This window comes from Chiloscyllium punctatum, chromosome 10 (assembly GCF_047496795.1).
Source record: "Chiloscyllium punctatum isolate Juve2018m chromosome 10, sChiPun1.3, whole genome shotgun sequence".
In the NCBI taxonomy this organism is placed as follows: Eukaryota; Metazoa; Chordata; class Chondrichthyes; order Orectolobiformes; family Hemiscylliidae; genus Chiloscyllium; species Chiloscyllium punctatum.
Window position 1 is genome coordinate 14,514,712 of NC_092748.1, and position 21,889 is coordinate 14,536,600.

The window sequence follows — 21,889 nt, forward strand, 5'->3', positions numbered from 1 at the left end:
AGAGGGTAGTGGAGGCAGGTACTCTTACAATATTTAAGAAGCATCCGGATGAGTATTTAAAATGCCAGGGTAAATGCCAGTCACCAATGGTATTAGTGTAATTTGGTGTTTATTGGTCCTGTTTCCATGCTGTATGACTCTGGACGCCAAGAGAATTGGTGATGTAGAGCTAGGTATTATCAGCATATATATAGAATCTATCTGTCTTTGGATGATGCTACTGAGGGCTAGCAGATGAACGTGAAGTTGGAAGAGGTCAAGGATTGACCCTTGGGGGAAATCCATGCAGTAATATGTGGGAGAAGTGATTCTCTGGCCACAGCAGGATAAGTAAGAATGGAATTGGGCGAGTCCAGTCCATTCAATCTAGACAACAGTGGAGAAGCCTTGCGAGTGTCTGATGTAAACAAATTTACCAAAGGTTGTATACAGGAAGGGAAAGATGAGCTGGGATAGGTACCATGATCACAGTCAAATAAGTTGTCAGCTATTTCAGCAGTAGCATGTTTGCAAACCAGATCTAAAGATTCATGTGAGGAAAGAAAAATGGGTACATATTGCGAGGTCAAAGCATGTTAAATGATTTTGGGGAGGAACATTTAGAGATGGGGGCAGAAGGTGGCAAAGGTCCAGAATGGGTTTTTGTGATGAGAGATTAATGATGGCAGAATTGAAAGGGAGGGCGACGGTGCCTGAAAGGAGGGAACCCATTTACAATAACAGCTATCATAGAGGATAAGAAGGGAGGTTAGGTTAGCAGATTAGTGCAAATTGGACAGGGAGAGCTGGAAGTAATTCTCATATATTTCATTTTAGGTAGCCAGATGTTGAGGGATAGAACTGGAACCTATTGATGATACACTTTATAAGCTGTTATTTACAGAAACGCACATGACAAGTACGTATTTTTAAACCTTAAAACGACAGACTTGGTCTCTTCCAACATTTAGAAGCACATGTGAAAGTTCTGTTAATGCCAACTCCGGAATACAATTAACTACCCAGTTAATACAGAATTAACAACAGGATATGCTCAGATAGGAGACGAACCAGAGAAATTCAAAGTAAACCAGTTTACAGTGAGGACAAGGGAGAATGTATTAAAATGATTAAGTGGGTTAGGGAAAAGGAAAGACGCAGCAAAGGCAACCTATGGATGGTCTCAACCTTTGTTACAAACAAATCTATGAGGTCCTTGCATTTGCTGAATGTGAATGTGGTGGAGATAGGGGAGAGGAATTCAACAGGATGTGTGATAGACAGTTTGTGATGTCCTGAAGTCATATGCCATGTCAAGATGCCATATATACTGTATTCCTAATGTGAATAATGATTTATGTCTGTGGTAATTTGATAGAATGGGACAGGAACTGAAATTCTAGCCTTCAATATCTTCACAACTTTATCCAGTAATTTCCTGAAGTCTGAATCATACCAAGAACAAATTTCCGAAATTCAGCCCCTGTTTTGTGATAAATTAATTGTTACAATGCATGTCATAATCTTAGGATGTCCCAAAACACCCTACAGCCAAGTGAGGGCTCTCTTAATGTGTCGCCACTTTCCTAATGCAAAAAATGCAGCAACCAACTGGCACAGCAAAACATCAGTAACAGCAGTGATAATGATCAGTTAATTTGTTTTGGCCTTTATTTAAGCTTTGAAGATTGGCTCGATTACTGTGGAGAACTCTCCGACTTTGCATCAAATTAATAACTTGAACCTATTCCATTGGCCAAAGAGGACAGACAGAGCCTTAGTTAAATGTCTGATCTGAAAGAGGTCAACTCTGACCATGCATTGCAGCCTCTCTATTCCACTCAAGTCAGCTTTGATTGGGTGCTCAAGATCTTGGAGTGAGAATTGAACCCATAACTTCTGACTCAGTGACTCTACAACTTTCCAAAATTGTATAACATGGGACATTGGAAGGCTACTTTTGGGATATTTTGTGCAATCGGAAGGATGTTGTGAAACTTGAAAGGGTTCAGAAAAGATCTACAAGGATGTTGTCAGGGTTGGAGGGTTTGAGCTGTAGTGAGAGGTTGAATAGATTGGGGCTGTTTTCCCTGGAATGTCAGAGGCGGAGGGGTGATCTTCAAGAGGTTTATAAAATCATGAGGGATATGGATAGGGTAAATAGACAAGGTCTTTCCCCTGGGGTGGGGGAGTCCAGAACAAGAGGGTATAGGTTTAAAGTGAGAGGGGAAATATTTAAAAGAGACATAAGGGGCAACTGTTTCACGCAGAGGGTGGTGCATGTATGGAATGAGTTGCCAGAGGAAGTGGTAGAGGCTGGTACAATTGCAACATTTAAAAGGCAATTGAATGGGTAAATGAATAGGAAGGATTTGGAGGGATATGAGCCAAATGCTGGCAAATGGGACTAGACTCTGTTCAGCATGGATGAGTTGGGCTGAAAGGTCTGTTCGTGCTGTACATCTCTTGCTTCTTTTGTAGTAATGATTTCCCTGCCCGCACCATTCAAGGCCACACCTTCAACTGTCTAGGCCTGAAACATGGAATTCTAAATGACCTGTTCTTTTGTTTATCTACATGTCCTTTAAAAGGTTGACTATAACCTATCTATTCAGTATACATTTGGTTTGTCCTAAAATCTCCCATGGTTTGGTGTCAGTTTTTGTCATATTACGACCCAGGGAGGAAAGGTCAACTGGATCCACTTTCCTTCTTCTGCTCATTTGACACCAACAGGTTCTTTTTGTTTACATGAATATATTTGGCAATTGACTGAGTGTTTAGCTATTTACACTTCATGTTTACGTAAAAGACACAGTCATGCTGAATTCAGTGGTCCTGCTAGTTTCACTCAATGATCCTGATGTTTCTGGCATCAAGATGGTTTAAAGATAGATCTGGATAACTCTTCAGGAGACAGTCACATTGGGTTGACTTGGAACATAAGAACGTAAGAGCTAGGAGCAGGAGTAGGCTGACTGGTCCTTCGAACCTGCTCCGTCGCTCAGTAAGATCATGGCTGATCTTTCCATGGACTCAGCTCCACTTACCCACGTTTTCACCATATCCCTCAATTCCTTTATTTTTCAACAAGGTATCTGCCTTAGCTTTAAAAGCAATTATTGAAGTAGCATCAACTACTTCCCTGGGCAAGGAGTTCCATAGATTAACAACCCTCTGGGTGAAGAAGTTCCTTCTCGGTTCAGTTCTAAACCTGCTCCCTCTAATCTTGAGGCTATGCACTCTTGTCCTAGACTCATACAGTCTATTTATTTCTGTTTTATTGATTCCCTTCAAAATTTTATGTTTCTGTAAGATCCTCCCTCATTCCTTTGAATTCCAATGAATATAATTCCAATCCACTCAGTCTCTCCTCATAAGCCAACCCCCTCAACTCCGAAATCAACCTAGTGAACCTCCTCTGCACACCCTCCAGTGCCAGGAGACCAAAACTGCACACAGTACTCCAGGTGTGGCCTCACCAGCACCTTGTACAGCTGTAACATTACTTCCCTGCTTTTAAACTCAACCCCTTTAGCAATGAAGGACAACATTCAATTTGCTTTCCTAATTACTTTTACCTGCAGATCAACCTTCTGTGATTCATGCACAAGGACACCCAGGTCCCTCTGCAAATCAGCATGTTACAACATTTTACTATTCAAGTGATAATCTATTTTGCTGTTACTCCTACCAAAATGTATGACTTCACATTTACTAATATTGTATTCCATCTGCCAGAACTTGGCCCACTCGCTCAATGTATCAATGTTCCTCTGTAAAGTTTCACAGCCCTCTGCACACTTTGCACTGCCACTCATCTTAGTGTCATCGGGAAATTTTGACACAGTACACGTGGTCCCCAACTCCAAATCATCTATATATGTTGTAAATAATTGTGATCCCAACACCGATCCCTGAGGCACATCACTAGTCACTGATTGCCAGCCAGAATAGCACTAATTTATCCCCAGTCTTTACTTCCTGTCAGTCAACCAATCCCCAATCCATGCTAATACTCTACCCCTAACACCGTGTCCTAACACTAGTCCTATTCTGTAGAGAAAACAATGCTTAAAATACGTAAGACTTCCCCTGTCCAACTGCACAGGTATACAAATAAGGTCATGGCCAGTTTATTCTAATTGTAGGTGTTAGTTCATGTCTGGGAATCCCTGTCTCGGGCAGAATGTCATTGTCCAAGTAGTTACGTCCAAGGGCATATCTCCACCAGTTAAATAGCCATGTGAGTGTATGTATGCTATACTAATGGAACAGGGAACATGGTTTGTTCATATTCCCCGATATCATTATTTTTGGTGGGGTTTGCACACAAGTAGTTTCCATCTCAATGGTGCTGGAATGTGAGAGATACAATTATGTAGTCCCCCTTTGGCTGCAAGCTCAAGTTTCTGGATTGCAGCTTTATGTTTGTTTTAATAAAAAAGATAACTAGGATTTCCAGTGATAGATTCAGAAATCATTTTATTTTGCACAAAACATGTTTTCATTACAGCCTGATTCTACTCCTGTGAATTGTCTTGGGTGTTTTTATTACATTATAGGGGCTGTATGAATCAGAATAGTTTGTTATTGATCCCATTGTGACTCATTAATTTTGCTGTTCACTTTAACATTTGGATTTCTGTCTCCTGAGCTCCTTTCTCTGCATTCCCCTTATACCCTTCTTTTTTCTTTCCTGCATATGTGAACTCAAACTCCAGTTCAATTTCACAGGCTCCTAAATCACAGGTCCTCATTTTAGATGTAGGAGCCTCACAAGATGATTATCACCAGGCCATTCAAGCTCTGAAGCTATTACAGGTCCCAGTGATTCTGCTCTGGGTACTTGTCTTGATTGGGTGTAAGTAGAATCTGGTTTCCAGCATCTGCAGTCATTGTTTTTACCTCTGTAAGTAGGAAGTGTTGGCCTTCGGACTGACTTCTACCCACATTTGCGGTTAATTTGTTCTCTTGCAACAGACAAATGCAGAACTGGGATTTTTGTCAGCCAGGAATCATTCTGAGTCTGCTATGACACAGATCCACAGTCAAAGTCAGGAGCAGGTGAAAGTTAGAAACATTTTACCCAAAGTCTTCCTCGTTCTCTCAAAGCCCCTCTCAAATGTCCCTAAACCTTATTCCATCTCTCTTGCTCTCTCTCTCTCAATCTTAAAGACTCCCTCTCTGAGATCAGGTACAGCGACGTTAATTTATAGATGATTTGAAAAAGCCAAATACGGCTTCACTTCAAAACATTCCCAGTCTTAATTTGTCTGCATATTTGGGTGTGACCCTCAGCCTTCTTACTCTGATGATGAGTATCTCCTGTTACATTCTGGCAAAAATAAAAAATCAGACTAGTAGAAAATACAGAAGTGAAAAGCAACTTTAAGTTGCACAAGCCCCTCATTTTCCACATTAATGCCCCCAAATCTGGGAAAGAATACCTGATCAATTACGTCCATTAGATGGCACTGTCTCCATAATAATGCCTTTGGATCATACACCAGCTATCTAATATTCTATTGAACAAAGAGAGCTTTCACTCTACTTTGGCACTTTAAAGTAATGCTAGCAGTGGGTAATCCAGAAGTAAGCTGTTGGTTTCTGCAGATCCCTCCCAGTGTCTGGTGTGATATGATCTTGAGTATTGCAGAGATACTCTCGGCTGATTAAGGTGTCAAATCTGGTACGGTGGTTGCAATCTCGGTCTTACATGAGTCGAAGGTTTGTGTGTTTAAATACCACCGAGGAAGTGCTGAAGGTGCTGTCTTTCAGGTGAGACACTAAGCCCTGACTGACTGTTCAATTACATGTAAAAGGTCCCATGTCACTATCTTATGAAGAAAAGGGGAGTTCTCCCCGGGTTCTAAACATTACTGGTACATCATGCAAATAAACAATTTATCAAGTCATTGTCACATGACTATTTGTGGGATTTTGCTGTCAAAAAACAGGTTGTCGCGTTTCCTTCATTATTTCAGTGACTGACTTCACCTCCAAAGTCCTTCATTGTCTGTAAAGAATTTTAGGATGCTCTGAGATCATGAAAGACTCTGTTAAAGCTAAGCTTTCTTTCCTTCACTTGGTGACAGGAAGTGATGTATTCCCTATTTGATCTGCAACAGAGTTTTTTTATGTTCTCTTCTGGGATGTGGATGTTACTGGCTGGGCCAGCAATTATTACCCATTCCCAGTTGCCCATGAGAAGGTGGTGGTAAGTGCTTTCTTGAACAGCTGCAGTCCCTGTGCTGTAGGTAGCCCCATAATGCCCTTAGGGATGGAATTCCAGGATTTGACCCAGCTAAAGGCTATGTTATAACTTTTGATCAGAATTTCTCTTAACCATTTATGTAGAGAAAAAGAGGCAAAGACTTCAGTAATTGAGGGAAGCCAAATCCTCAGAGTTTTGTTCTTTAATGCACTATGTTGTAATTGTTTAATTGCAACAATTTTTTAATCGCCTGGAGGAAGAACACCTTATCTTCCGCTTTGGGACCCTTCAACCCCACTGCATCAATGTGGATTTCACCAGTTTCCTCATTTCCCCTCCCCTCACCTTACCCCAGTTCCAACCTTCCAGCTCAGCACCACCCTCATGACCTGTCCTACCTGTCAATCATCCTTCCCACCTGTCCGGTCCACCCTCCTCTCCGACCTATCACCTTTACCCCCACCTCCATCCACCTACTGCAGTCTCAGCCACCTTCTCCCCAGCCCCACCTCCATCCCGTTTATCTCTCCACCCCCAAGACTCCCAGTTTCATTCCTGATGAAGGGCTCGGGCCCGAAACGTCGATTTTCCTGGTCCTTGGATGCTGCCTGACCTGCTGTGCTTTTCCAGCAACACACTCTCAACTGCAATTTTTTAATGTCAAGTCAGCCTAAGTTATGTAGAATTGCATAGTGTCTGTAGTACAACTAGGTGCAACTGGTTAATATTGGAGTTTATGGTCCATATATGCCTCCACACACTCTTCTTAATCTTACCCAATCACCACACCTTTCCACTAAATTCTCACTCATGTACTTATCTTGCTTCCCCTAAAATCCATCTTTGTCATGCATCTCAACTATGCCATGTCATCACAGATTTCACATTCTAACTATTGCCCATCAAGATATAAGTGATAGTTCTTAGGAGGAGCTGGCCTGATTTTCAAGAGTATTCTAAATTGTATTTCAATGGTAAGCTGAAAATAGCTCAAAAGAAAAATGTAATTACTTTTAATTCTCACCTGAAGATTCACAGTGGATGATGATATCATTCAGATACAATGGTCAGAATCTTATTGGGGTCTGAGCGACTTGGAAAATGGTGAAATTTGTAGCAGATATTATTGGGCTGGATTCCTCAGGTGGGGGATTTCAAGACTTGGGGGGGCATATTGTTAAGGTGAGAGGAGAAAGATTTAAAAAGGTCATGAGGGGCAATGTTTTGTACACAGAGAATGGTACATGTGTGGAATGAACTTCCAGAGGAAATGGTGGATGCAGTTACAAAGTTTAAAAGACATTTGGATAATTACATGAATAAGAAAGATTTGGAAGGGTATGGGCCAAGTGTAGTCAGGTGGGACTAGTTTAGTTTGGGATTATGGTCAGCACGGACTGGTTGGACTAAAGGGTCCATACGTATGACTCTATGAGAAGTTGGGCGAGAATTATCTCACCATCAGGAACAACATGCTGCACCTTTTTTTACATTTGTTGAATGGTAAGGCAAGCTTCTCACTGGGCAGTGGTGAGTTTCCAGTTAACTGGACTTCTAGCTTCTTATGCGTCTTATTAATGCCCTAACTTGTTTCGTTAATATTCAGCTTCCTAAACGCGCTAAATAAGGTGGACATCAAGAAAACCTTAACATGGAATTCAGAGCGTGGCACCTGGTGACTTCAGCTCATCTTTGGCTTTGAAGGGTTACCACATTGCTCAGCATTAAGCAATATCTTAAGGCATGATCCATGGGCACCAACTACATGCAGGTCTCATCCACCTACTCCTCACAGCCATCGGGGTACCTTTCCAGCCCACTTGCACAGGCTTGAATTGCAGGTAAGTGACACTGAAAGGCTGCTGCAAGGACACCTCATGTGCAGGGACAGGCACCCAGCTCAGACAATAGATCAGGCTGCATCTCAAGGCTGCTTGGTTTCTTTCTTAGCACTTGCTCACCGAAAGCCTGCCTCTATGCGCACTGCGTCCACATCTTGCCTTGTCTTGCTGTACCTGGTCATGCTAATTAGCGCATTCAAAAAATCATGCAGCTTGCCTTGCCCATCAGCAGTTCTTAAAGGATGGGGAGCTGGTCTGGGATTAGTGTATGGTAAGACGGAGATTGGATTGGATGTGGGATGGAATACTGTGGGGACAGGGGAGCGAATTATTGAGATGAGTTTGGTAAGACATGGGGAGAAATCTCAATGGATGTCATAGAGAGAATTCTCAAACAAACCGACACAATTCGCATGAAGCCAAAAAAAAAGCAAAATTCAGTCCAATGCTATTAAATAGTGTGCAACAAACTGGGGCAGCACGGTGGCTCAGTAGTTAGCACTGCTGCCTCACAGCTCCAGGGACCCAGGTTTGATTCCCACCTCGGGTGACTGTCTGTGCGGTATTTGCACATTCTCCCCGTGTCTGCGTGGGTTTCCTCTGGGTGCTTTGGTTTCCTCCCACAATCCAAAGATGTGCAGGGCAGGTGAATTGGCCATGCTAAATTGCCCATAGTGTCAGGTGCTTTAGTCACGTGTAGATATATGATAGGGGAATTGGTCTGGGTGGGTTGCTCTTCAGAGGGTCTGTGTGGACTTGTTGGGCCAAAGGGCATGTTTCATTATTGTAGGGAATCTAGTCTAATCTAAACCTACTTGTTTATCAAGATCAAGATCTTCTAACAAAAACATCGGGTGGAACCTTCCCAGTCCCTGAATGACATGAACTGTGACGAGAAGATTGAGAAGAGCTTGTGAGATAGTCAGTGAGGAGCTTCTCGGCATTAAGAGACAGATATTCTGTTTTCGAACCAGGTGTTGAATGGTGAGACAAGTTTCTCAACTATTTGCGTGCATTAACATCTCATTAGTACTTACCTTTGGCTCATTGTTTTAATGTTTCCCATTCTCCCACTCTCCAAATAGAAAATAGATAGCGACAATTCCAGCCAGGATAATTACAACAATCACATGGTCACTGCAGCTTGCTCTTTGCTTCTCTGGACATCCACCTCAAGACATGCTCCATGAGCAGTGACCACATCCACCCCTCCAATCACAGACAATGACACCAGATGTGTACCAGCTTCATTGCACCATCATGGCACATCTCCCACCGAACTTGGTGCCATTCATATCGGTCGGGGGGTGGGGGGGGGGTGGGGGGGGACCACAGTCAGTCTTAGTATGAGCAGAATGAAAGTCAATGGGATTTATCAATGTTAGGGAATTGGGGGAATTCACTGCTTGAGATGCATATATTGCATGGGGAGACATGGGATACTGTGGGAGGGGGACTAATTAGCAGTCCCCACTGCATTGGCCATGACTGGAGGAGTGTGCAGGGTGGGTAGGACTAAACTGTAGGACAGGAGTTCAGGCAGTAAGGATGGAAGTTGCAATCATTATTTCAAGTGGTGTGTGGGAACGTGTGGGAGATCAGTAATGATGGTGTGTCTGAAAGGGATATGGAGGTTCAGGAAGAACTCTTGATTATCAGATAGAGCCTGTGACTCTTTGTGCCAAGAGCAACCTGCCTCATCTTCTGTATTCATTGAGAAGGCATCTGGATGGGTACATAAATGGGAAGGGTTTAGAGGGATATGAGCCAAAAGCTGACAAATGGGACTAAATTAATTTAGGATATCTGGTCAGCATGGATGGGTTGAACCAAAGGGTCTGCTGCCATGCTGTTCATCTCTATGGCTCCTTGACTCCTCAATGTGAACTATAAATTGAAAACATTTACAACCACACTTGGAGTGGGCGGAGTCAGTGCTGTCTCAGCACGTGGGCTCCATTCTGAGAAACGGGAAAACCTTCAAGTGGGAATTGAATTAATCACGCATGTGCAGCTTGAAGACTTCTGTAATCACAGCATGCAATATATACATCTGCAGCACTGAATTCCACCAATTCCCTACCATAGCAGTTACATCTCTGATAACTCCCCCTTGACTTTCATTCTGCTCACACAAAGACAGACTGTCATCCATCCCTCTGACTGACATGAACAAGTCTGACAGCAACAAGTTTGGTGGGAGATCTGCCATGATGGTGCAGTGAAGCTGGTACACATCTGATGACAACGTCCGTGATTGGAGGTTTGGATGTGGTCGCTGCAAGTATGCATTGTGGGATATAAATCCTGGTCACAAGCACAATCTCGACCACATCATTGGCCATTGCAGAGTAATCAGCCCTGTAAAGAAAAACTAATCACAGGTGACCTCAAACAGGCACCCATAGGTCACAAAGTGCAAAGCCATTAGACAATCTCGTAAGTTGCATGGAATTGATTCCTTTCATCTTGAGCTGTAACTAGTCTTCAGCATGCTCTTATGTTAGCTTTCTTAGGTAATGTGGACTAGGAACACAAGATCTCAGTGTTTATGAAGTATTTACAATCCCCTCCTCTCTCATTGTAACATGACTGCATTCATGAGAATAAGATTCCAATTTCAAAGGTCTATGTCCAGGCATTCCACTGCCCTCCTTGGAAGGGTGTCACTGTAAGGGAGGATAAGTTAAGCTGACATTTGTGAACATAAGTTAAGCACACATTTCTCAGGGTCTGTTCTGTTCTTTATGTACCCATAGGTTCATTGCAAGAATGAATGATGGATCTGGCCACAGCAGGGGTTATCATTGCTGTTGCCATGATACAGCTGGGGTGCAGAGAAATGGAAGAGGAATAGTTGTGTCAGCACACCAGAGACCAGCAGCAATCTCCAATAGCTGCTGAACAGCCACCACGTGAAGAGGTCCCAGCTGAAAGTCCCCTCAGGATGTGCGGGAGGTACAGGAAGCTCAGATTCATATTCTATTATCATCGATGCCATTTCTTCCAGATGAGTGAGGCACAGTTTTGCCACAGACTGAGGATGTCCCAGGACATGTTTCAGAAATAAACCAATTGCTGGAGTGGGACCTGAGACATGAAGGAGTGGGTGGCCATTCTGTCCTAAATTGTCAAGGTGACAGCTGTGTTGGACTTTTATTGCAACCAGTTGTCTCCAAGGGACCACTGGGGACTTTTTATGAAATCTCTCAATCCTCGACTCACAAATAGAACAAGGTTATTACCCATGCAATTTGTGCTGGATCACACTCCTTCTTCACATTTCCCCGTAACAAGGGCAGTGCTGCAGTCTGGGCATGAGGCTTTGCCAACATAGTTGACTTTTCCTAGGCCTAGCCACTGTGAACTGTACACACATCATGTAGAGAAGGCCATTACAAAACAGCCATGTTCATTGATAAAGAAGGATTCCATTCTATCAATGTTCCATCTGTGATGGTTAGATTTAGATTTAGATTACTTACAGTGTGGAAACAGGCACTTCGGCCCAACAAGTTCACACTGACCCTCTGAAGAGCAACCCACCCAGACCCATTCCCCTACATTTCACTCTGTCAGTCCAATTTTATTTTTAGATTTATCATTAGCACATCTTAGAAAAATGCATCATGTACCTTGGGAGCTGCCATAATGCCCATAACTTTAAGAACTCTTGTGATCCTGATGCACTTGAGGAGCCAAATATCTTGCAAGGATGGCTACTGCACAACAAGAGCCACCCTCTGCCACCACTAGGCTTGATTCATGCCCCACCCACTGCCTTAAACATGGCATCTCTCCAGCATCTGCAATATGCACTTCAGCAACTCAACAAGGCCCCAGATTGGAATCTTTCAAATCCAGGACCTTTACCACCCAGAAACAAAAGGACAGTAGGTGGGATTACCTACACCTCCAAGTTGACCAACATCAAGACTTGTAAATATGTTGTCGTTCCTGCATTGTCATTGGGCCAAAATACTGAAAAATTCAACTTAATCGCATTATGAGTGTAAATACACCAGCAGTGGTTCAAGAAGGTAACTCACTAGCAGCTTCTCAAGGACACATTTAAGGAAGGGAACTATACGTTGGATCTCCCAATGACTCCCAGCTTCCATTATTAATTTTAAAAATGCACTTTTCCAAATACAGTCCTTCATGCACCCCAATTTTAAACACACCACCATTGGTTGCTGTACTCTCAGCTGCCTACATCCTTACCTCCTTTAATTCCTCCTCCTTTCCTCCTTCAAGATACTCCTCAAGCTGACCTCTTTGATGAACATATTCATGGTCACTTGTCCTGAAATCACCTGAGAAGACTCCGCGTCAAATCTGGATTAATTATACTCCTCTGAAGCTTCATCGAGTGTTTTATTTTGTTAAAGACGCTTTAGAAAAGGAAGTTGTCACAGTTTAAGGCAAATTTCTGGCTTCCACCTTTTCATATCACTTAATAGCATTTTTTGGTATGAGCATGATGAGCTTCTCCTTGATGTATGCAACTATAACATTGTAGTTTATCTATTATGATCAACTTTGTGTTTAAGCCTTAACTTTTCATTAATTATGGTCATTCTGCAGAAGTAATTTCAAACCCTGTCGAGAATGTTAGGCTGTGGATAAACAAGACCAATGGGAAGTTAAAATTCTCTGAGGGACAATTTAAACTAAACGGAGTTTATTTCTTCACAGACCCCGCCTTATCTTAGAGAACTGAAAAGTAATTATAAATCTCGATAGCACATTAGACTGACAATGAAGTATTCTTATTTCTTTTGATTTTAACCAAGATTTGTAGATTACTCATTCCCAGCCGTTGAGGTTTCATTGCTTTAATTCCTGTGGAATTGTCGTTGGCAGGGATGGGAGGGAGATGGGAATTTTTTTCACTGAGTTCCCATTTAAAGCTGTAACCTTTGCCCCTGTGCCTGTCTCAGTCCTTTGGAATGCAATGGAATAATAATTGGATCTTTCTGTGTGGCATTGAGTGCACATTTCCCACAGTTTAAGATTAAGATACTTGACACTAACAACTGCATAATCCAGAAGATGTCAATGTTTGGTATTTGTCTGATGGTGTATGTTGCACTGAAGTCATGCTGAGCCCACTTTGTTAGCAGAAGAACCATATTTGCAATCACATTTTCTATGCAACGTTTCCCAATGGCTGCTCCACAAACCTCGGAGTCAAGGCTAACCCTGACATTACAGTCCTCCAGCAGAGTCATCGTTTCTTCTTTTGGGATGTCAATGAGTAAACGTTATCACTGGATCAAGAGTTATTTTTACACCATTCAATCTACAGGTAATTGTCTTGGAAGTGCAGAGAAAGGTGGAGTTTGGTGACATGTTCTGTGTATTACTAGACCTGTAAATTGGCCAGAATCAATAGCCTGATTCATTTCACTGACATTTGCTTTCAATGCCAGTATTTACTCAGTGGGTGCTCTCTCAGTCAGATGGTTGCAGATTTATCCTTCAAAGACGTCAGCACAATATCTAGGTCAGTTCTGGGGAGTGTTGCACTTTTGGAGATGCTGTCATTCCCAAGAAACATTGAACTATGAAACATCCCAAGGCATTGTAGTAAGCAGCAAAGGAGAATATAAAATCAAAATAGAGTGGATTCTGGAAATGTGAAACAAAAGCAGAAAGTGCAATTTTTGTGTTTGGTCCAATATTTAACACAGTAATTAATCAATGCAATTTAACCACATTGGCGTAGAAATAAGGTTGATTTTGACTGTGATCATGTAGAATGGCATATGGTGAATTGACAGTCTGGTTTACAACTCTCCTGTTTTGGTTCCAACATTAAAATCTCTTCCAATGAATTATTCTTGAAAATTATTTATGGAGATGGGTAAGTTGAGTACTGAGTGGCTAACACTGTTTCTCAGGTTGCTTTTAATTAGCATTGGTGCACGCAATATCCGATGTGTGCAATTATTGAAGAGCGTGGATGGTGCTTCATTTGAACAGGAATTACTTGAAACAGTAGGTGCATGAATTTGATATTCCACCAGCAGCACAGTGAATGTCCACAGGTTAGTTGTACATTGTAATTCCTGAATGGCTAACTGAATCAGAGCAGCAGTCAACAAAGCTAAAAAGGATTCTAAGCTACATGATTAATAGATAACCAATACCTAATTCAAAATCTGTTCATGTGACAAATGGGATGAACTTGACCATACTCCCTTTTTGCTGGAAGATTCCAATGTGTTGATACAATAGCAACTCGAACAGTTAATTCCTGACTGGGTTGGACCACCTTTCATCGCTGTTCTGTGAACTCGCCTGTCTCCGATCATAGGCATTTGGTTCAGTTTATCTGAGATTTTAATTCCATTAATAAAAACAGACAAAACATGCCACATCTAGTATGGGGGTGAGGGGGGTGGGGAGGAAGTTACCCACCCTGACCTTGATTTTCAGGGTTAAATCTGAGCAACAAGTCATTAGGTTATTTTGGCACTGTCGAAAAATAACTGCAGAGCAAAGCGACTGCTGGCTCATTAGCACTCAGTCAGAGGGCTCTTGGAATTCAATGCCTGCCTCAAGTTTCTCAGGTACATTTGTTAAAAGTTAATGGGAAAACCAAAATCAATACAATGCTTTTAAAAGCAGAAAATAAACAGTGGCTGGAAACTACTCCCTCGGGCAAAGAAAGACGTTGCGATTTACAGACAGAAGGGACTGAATGGATGTCTGTTTTACACTGGACTTTAGTTCTGCCACAGAGAAAGTGGCCGATAATTCACAGGAGACAATGACCTACTGAAGACTGCTTTCTTCTCAGTTGTCTGGCTCCACCTTGTAGAATGTTTCTGGAACCACTTCATTCTTTTTTATTTTGGGCAAGGGATTATATTATGCCATTGTGCTGGTAAGCCTGAGGCACAGCAGTGTTGGGGCATGGATCATTCTTGTTCCTCAAATGTATCATTCACCTCTAATTAGAAAGTCAGGGTTTGCATTCCACACCAGAGGTTTGAATGCAAAAATCTGGACTGGCACAGCTGATGCAGTACTGAGGGAGTGCTGCACTGTTGAAAATGCCATTTTTGGCTGAGACATTAGACTGAGGCACCATCTAATCTCTTGAATAACCATGAACATCTGATGGGACCTCAGGGACCTCTCCACATTGTCCTGACCAGTATTAAGCCTTCAAATCACATCACTGGAACAGATTGGTTATTATCACGTTGTTGTTTGTTGAGAAGTAACAGAAAAAACATGTATACACATTAATACTGGATTAGTGGTGCTGGAAGAGCACAGCAGTTCAGGCAGCATCCAACGAGCAGCGAAATCTTGGATGCTGCCTGAACTGCTGTGCTCTCCCAGCACCACTAATCCAGTATTTGGTTTTCAGCATCTGCAGTCATTGTTTTTACCTTGTATACACATTAAGCCCATTCCAGCTCAACAAAATAGATGACAGCCATTCATTGGTTCATTTCTCAGGACAATGGCGTGACGAGAGTCATAGAGTCATACAGCACAGAAACAGACCCTTTGGTCCAACTCATCTATGCTGACCAGGTTTCCTAAACTAAACTAGGCCCATTTGCCTGTGTTTAGCCCATACCCCTCGAAACCTTTCCTTTCAAGTACTTGTCCAAATGTCTTTTAAATGTTGTAATTGTTCCTGCCTCTATCACTTCCTCTGTCAGTTCATTTCATATACGCATCACCCTCTGTGTGAAAAAGTTGCCCTTCAGGTCTCTTTTAAATCTTCCCCCTCTCAACTTAAAGTTATGCCTTCTAGTTTTGGACTCACAACCAGGGGAAATGACCTGGTTGTTCACCTTATCTATGCCTCTCATGATTTTATAAACCTTTACAAGATCACCCCTCAGCCTCCTTCACTCCAGGGAAAAATACATCCCAGCCTATCGAGCCTCTCATTATAACTCAAACCCTCCAGTCTCAGTAACATTCTTGTAAAGTTTTTCTGCACTATTTCCAGGTTAATAACATCTCTCGTATAGCAGGGTGACCCACACTGTACGTAATACTTCAAAAGTGGCCTCATCAATGACTTGTATGGCTGCAACATGATGTCCCAATTCCTATACTCAATGCTGTGACCAATGAAGGCAAGCACACCCAATGCCTTCTCCACCACTTTGTCTATCTGTGACGCCACTTTCAAGGAACTGTGCATCTGCATCTCAGGTCTCTCTGTTTGACTTCCCAGGGCCCGACCATTGACTGTGTAAATCCTGCCCTAGTTTGTCTAACTGACATGCAACACTTCGCATTTATCTAAATTAACCTCTACCTGCCACTCCTTGACCCATTGACCCAGTTGATCAAGATCTCGTTGTACTCTTAGATCATCTCCCTCACCATCCATAACCACCAATTTTGGTGTCATCTGCAAACTTCCTAACTATACCTCCTACATTCTCATCCAAATTATTTATAGAAACAACAAGCAACAGTGGACCCAGCTCCAATCATTGTGACACACTGCTGTGTACAAGCCTCTAGTTTGAACAACAACCCTCTACCACCACCCTGTTTCCCACCATCAAGCCAATTTCGTAACCAATTGCTAGCTCTCCCTGGGTCCCATGTGATCCAACCTTACTAAGCATGTCTATCATGCAGAATCTTGTCGAAGGCCTTGCTAAACTCTGTGTAGACAACGCCTGCAACTCTGCTTTCATCTATCTTATTGGTTGCCTTTTCAAAAAATTCAATCAAACATGTGAGACACGATTTCCCACCCACAAAGCTAAACACAGTCAAAGTGCTGGTTTAAAGTTTAAACATAGCCTGACTGCTAACTGTCAATCAGAATGGGTGCATTCTCTGTGGCAAAGCCTCAAAACCAGCAAAGTCCACTCAGAGACATAGAGTCGTAGAGATGTACAGCACGGAAACAGATCCTTCAATCCAACCCAATCTAGTTCCACCTGCCAGCACTTGGCCCATATCCCTCCAAACCCTTCCTATACATATACCCATCCATGTGCCTTTTAAGTGTTGCAATTGTGCGAGCCTCCACCACTTCCTCTGGCAGCTCATTCCATACACGTACCACCCCCTGCATGAAAAAGTTGCCCCTTAGGTCTCTTTTATATCTTTCCCCTCTCACCCTAAACCTATGCCCTCTAGTTCTGGACTTGTCCACTTACCCTATCCATGCCTCTCATAATTTTGTAAACCTCGATAAGGTAACCCCTCAACCTCTGACACTCCAGGGAAAACAGCCCTGCCTGTTCAGCCTCTCCCTATAGCTCAAATCCTCCAATCCTGGCAACATCCTTGTAAATCCTCTCTGAACCCTTTCAAGTTTCACAACATCTTTCCGATAGGAAGGAGACCAGAACTGCACGCAATATTCCAACGGTGGCCGAACCAACATCCTGTACTGCCACAACATGACCTCCCAACTCCTGTACTCAATACTCTGACCAATAAAGTATAGCATACCAAACGCCTTCTTCACTATCCTATCTATCTGCGACTCCACTTTCAAGGAGCTATGAACCTGCACTCCAAGGTCTCTTTGTTCAGCAACACTCCCTAGGACCTTACCATTATGTGTAGAAGTCCTGCTGAGATTTGTTTTCCCAAAATGCAGCACCCCATATTTATTTATTTCCACAAAAAGTAGAGGACCCAGCATCAATCCTTGTGGCACTCCACTGGTCACAGGCCTCCAGTCTGAAAATCAACCCTCCACCACCACCCTCTGTCTTCTTCCTTTGTGCCAGTTCTGTATCCAAGTGGCTAGTTCTCCCTGTATTCCATGAGATCTAACCTTGCTAATCAGTCTCCCATGGGGAACTGTGTTGAACACCTTACTGAAGTCCATATAGATCACATCTACCACTCTGCCCTCATCAATCCTCTTTGTTACTTCTTCAAAAAACTTAATCAAGTTTGTGAAACATGATTTCCCATACACAAAGCCATGCTGACTATCCCTAATCAGTCCTTGCCTTTCCAAATACATGTACATCCTGTCCCTCCGTCTTCCCTCCAACAACTTGCCCACCACCGCAATCAGGTTCACTGGTCTATAGATCCCTGGCTTGTCCTTACCACCCTTATTGAACAGTGGTAGCACGTTAGTCAACTTCCAGTCTTCCGGCACCTCACCTGTGACTATCGATGATACAAATATCTCAGTAAGAGGCCCAGCAATCGACTTCCCTAGCTTCCCACAGAGTTCTCGGGTACACCTGATCAGGTCCTGGGGATTTATCCAGCTTTATGCATTTCAAGACAAAATACTCGTTTAGTATCTCCCCCATTTTCTGCGGCTCCACACAAAGGTCATCATGGTGATCTTTGAGGGGCCCTATTCTCTCCCTAGTTACCCTTTTGTCCTTAATGTATTTGTAAAAACCCTTTGGATTCTCTTTAATTCTATTTGCCAAAGCTATCTCATGTCCCCATTTTGCCCTCCTGATTTCCCTCTTAAGTATACTCCTACTGCCTTTATACTCTTCTAAGGATTCACTTGATCCATCCTGCCTATACCTGACATATGCTTCCTCCTTTTTCTTAACTAACTCCTCAATTTCTTCAGTCATCCAGCATTCCCTATACTACCAGCCTTTCATAGAATCATAGAGTCATAGAGATGTACAGCATGGAAACAGACCCTTCGGTCCAATCCGTCCATGCCGACTAGAATTCCCAACCCAATCTAGTCCCACCTGCCAGCACCCGACCTATATCCCTCCAAACCCTTCCTATTCACATACCCATCCAAATGCCTCCTAAATATTGCAATTGTACCAGCCTCCACCTTATCCTCTGGCAGCTCATTCCATACATGTACCACCCTCTGCGTGAAAAAGTTGCCCCTTAGGTCTCTTTTATATCTTTCCCTGCTCACCCTAAACCTATGCCCTATAGCTCTGGACTCCCTGACCCCAGGGAAAAGACTTTGTCTATTTATCCTATCTATGCCCCTCATAATTTTGTAAACCTCTATAAGGTCATCCCTCAGCCTCCGATGCTCCAGGGAAAACAGCCCCACCCTGTTCAGCCTCTCCCTGTAGCTCAGATCCTCCAACCTTGGCAACATCCTTGTAAATCTTTTCTGAACCCTTTCAAGTTTCACAACATCTTTCCAATAGGAAGGAAACCAGAATTGCACGCAATATTTCTACAGTGGCCTAACCATGTCCTGTACAGCCGCAACATGACCTTCCAACTCCTGTACTCAATACTCTGACCAATAAAGGAAAGCATACCAAACACCTTCTTCACTATCCTATCTACCTGTGACTCCACTTTCAAGGAGCTATAGACCTGCACTCCAAGGTGTCTTTGTTCAGCGACACTCCCTAGGACTTTACCATTAAGTATATAAGTCCTGCTAAGATTTGCTTTCCCAAAAATGCAGCACCTCGCATTTATCTGAATTAAACTCCATCTGCCACTTCTCAGCCCATTGGCTCATCTGGTCATGATCCTGTTGTAATCTGAAGTAACCCTTTTCGCTGTCCACTACACCTCCAATTTTGGTGTCATCTGCAAACTTACTAACTGTACCTCTTATGCTTGCATCCAAATCATTTATGTAAATGACAAAAAGTAGAGGGCCCAGTACCGATCCTTGTAGCACTCCACTGGCCACAAGCCTCCAGTTTGAAAAACAACCTTCCACCACCACCACCCTCTGTCTTCTAGCTTTGAGCCATTTCTGTATCCAAATGGCTAGTTCTCCTATTCCATGAGATCTAACCTTGCTAATCAGTCTCCCATGGGGAACCTTGTCGAACGCCTTACTGAAGTCCATATGGATCACATCAACTGCTCTGCCCTCATCATTCTTCTTTGTTACTTCATCAAAAAACTCAATCAAGTTTGTGAGACATGATTTCCCATGCACAAAGCCATGTTGACTATCCCGAATCAGTCCTTGTGTTTCCAAATACATGTAAATCCTGTCCCTCAGGATTCCCTCCAACAACTTGCCCACCACCAAGGTCAGGCTCACCAGTCTATAGTTTCCTGGCTTGTCTTTACCGCCCTTCTTAAACCGTGGCACCACGTTTGCCAACCTCAAGTCTTCCAGCACCTCACCTGTGACTATCGATGATATAAATATCTCAGCAAGAGGCCCAGCAATCACTTCTCTAGCTTCCCACAGAGTTCTTGGGTACACCTGATCAGGTCCTGGGGATTTATCCACCTTAACCGTTTCAAGGCATCCAGCACTTCCTCCTCTGTAATCTGGACATTTTGCAAGACGTCACCATCTATTTCCGTACAGTCTATATCTTCCATATCTTTTTCCACAGTAAATACTGATGCAAAATATTCATTTAGTATCTCCCCCATTTTCTGTGGCTCCATATAAAGGCCGCCTTGCTGATCTTTGAGGGGCCCTATTCTCTCCCTAGTTATCCTTTTGTCCTTAATATATTTGTAAAAACCCTTTGGATTCTCCTTAATTCTATTTGCCAAAGCTATCTCATGTCCCCTTTTTGCCCTCCTGATTTCCCTCTTAAGTATACTCCTACTTTCTTTATACTCTTCTAAGGATTCACTCGATCTATCCTGTCTATACCTGACATATGCTTCCTTCTTTTTCTTAACCAAACCCTTAATTTCTTCAGTCATCCAGCATTCCTATACCTTCCAGCCTTCCCTTTCACCCTGACAGGAATATACTTTCTCTGGATTTTTGTTATCTCATTTCTGAAGGCTTCCCATTTTCCAGCCGTAACTTTACCTGCGAACATCTGCCTCCAGTCAGCTTTAGAAAATTCTTGCCTTATACCGTCAAAATTGGCCTTTCTCCAGTTTAGAACTTCGACTTTTAGATCTGGTCTATCCTTTTCCATCACTATTTTAAAACGAATAGAATTATGGTCGCTGGCCCCAAAGTGCTCCCCCACTGACACCTCAGTCACCTGCCATGCCTTATTTCCCAAGAGTAGGTCGGGTTTTGCACCTTCTCTCGTAGGTACATCCACACACTGAATCAGAAAATTGTCTTGTACACACTTAAGAAATTCCTCTCCATCTAAACCCTTAACATTAATGCAGTCCCAGTCGATGTTTGGAAAGTTAAAATCCCCTACCAGCCTTCCCTTTCCCCCTAACAGGAACATACTTTCGCTGGATTCTCATTACCTCATTTCTGAAGGGTTCCTATTTTCCAGCCACCCCTTTACCTGCGAACATCTGCCCCCAATCAGCTTTTGGAAGTTTTTGCCTCATACCTTCAAAATTGGCCTTTCTCCAATTTAGAACTTCAACTTTTACATCTGGTCTATCCTTTTTCATCACTACTTTAAATCTAATAGAGCTGTGGTTGCTGTCCCCACAGTGCTCCCCCCCCACTGACACCTCAGTCACCTGCCCTGTCTTATTTCCCAAGAGTAGGTCAAGTTTTGCACCTTCTCTAGTAGTTACATCCACATACTGAATCAGAAATCTTTCTTGTATGCACTTAACAAATTCTTCTCCATCTAAACCCTTCACACTATGGCAGTTCAGATGACTGCTAATGTTATAAAGGATTTCAGAAAGATTAGTTTTGTCAAGTAAATATGTGACTCAAAGATTGATGTGGGAGAAATGGGTTTGAATTCATGGGACATTGGCACCAGCACTGGGGAAGATGGGACCAGCATTGAGTATAGGAGTTGGGACATCATGTTGCAATGGGATGGTCGTCATTGAACTGTGCTGGGACCAGAGTCCTGGCGTATCGCACAACTAGGAGAGGTTATTAAAAATCTCTATGACAACCACAAATAGTGTATGGAAAGGGTTAGCAATCAAGCCAAGCACACTGGACTGAAGGTGTTATATCTGAATGCATGCAGGGTAAGGAATAAGGCAAATGAGCTTG

At 42.8% G+C, this 21,889-nt stretch overlaps 1 long non-coding RNA gene across 1 annotated transcript in view; it reads left to right on the top strand.

Annotated features, from left to right (window-relative positions):
- Window positions 1-13,850, top strand: part of LOC140481910 (uncharacterized) — a 31,442-nt gene extending 17,592 nt beyond the window's left edge. The window contains exons 3-5 of the long non-coding RNA XR_011961633.1: window positions 7,803-8,037; window positions 8,865-9,021; window positions 10,797-13,850. This is a non-coding gene — a long non-coding RNA (uncharacterized lncRNA). The remainder of the gene's footprint in view (window positions 1-7,802; window positions 8,038-8,864; window positions 9,022-10,796) is intronic.
- The last annotated feature ends 8,039 nt before the right edge of the window (window positions 13,851-21,889 follow it).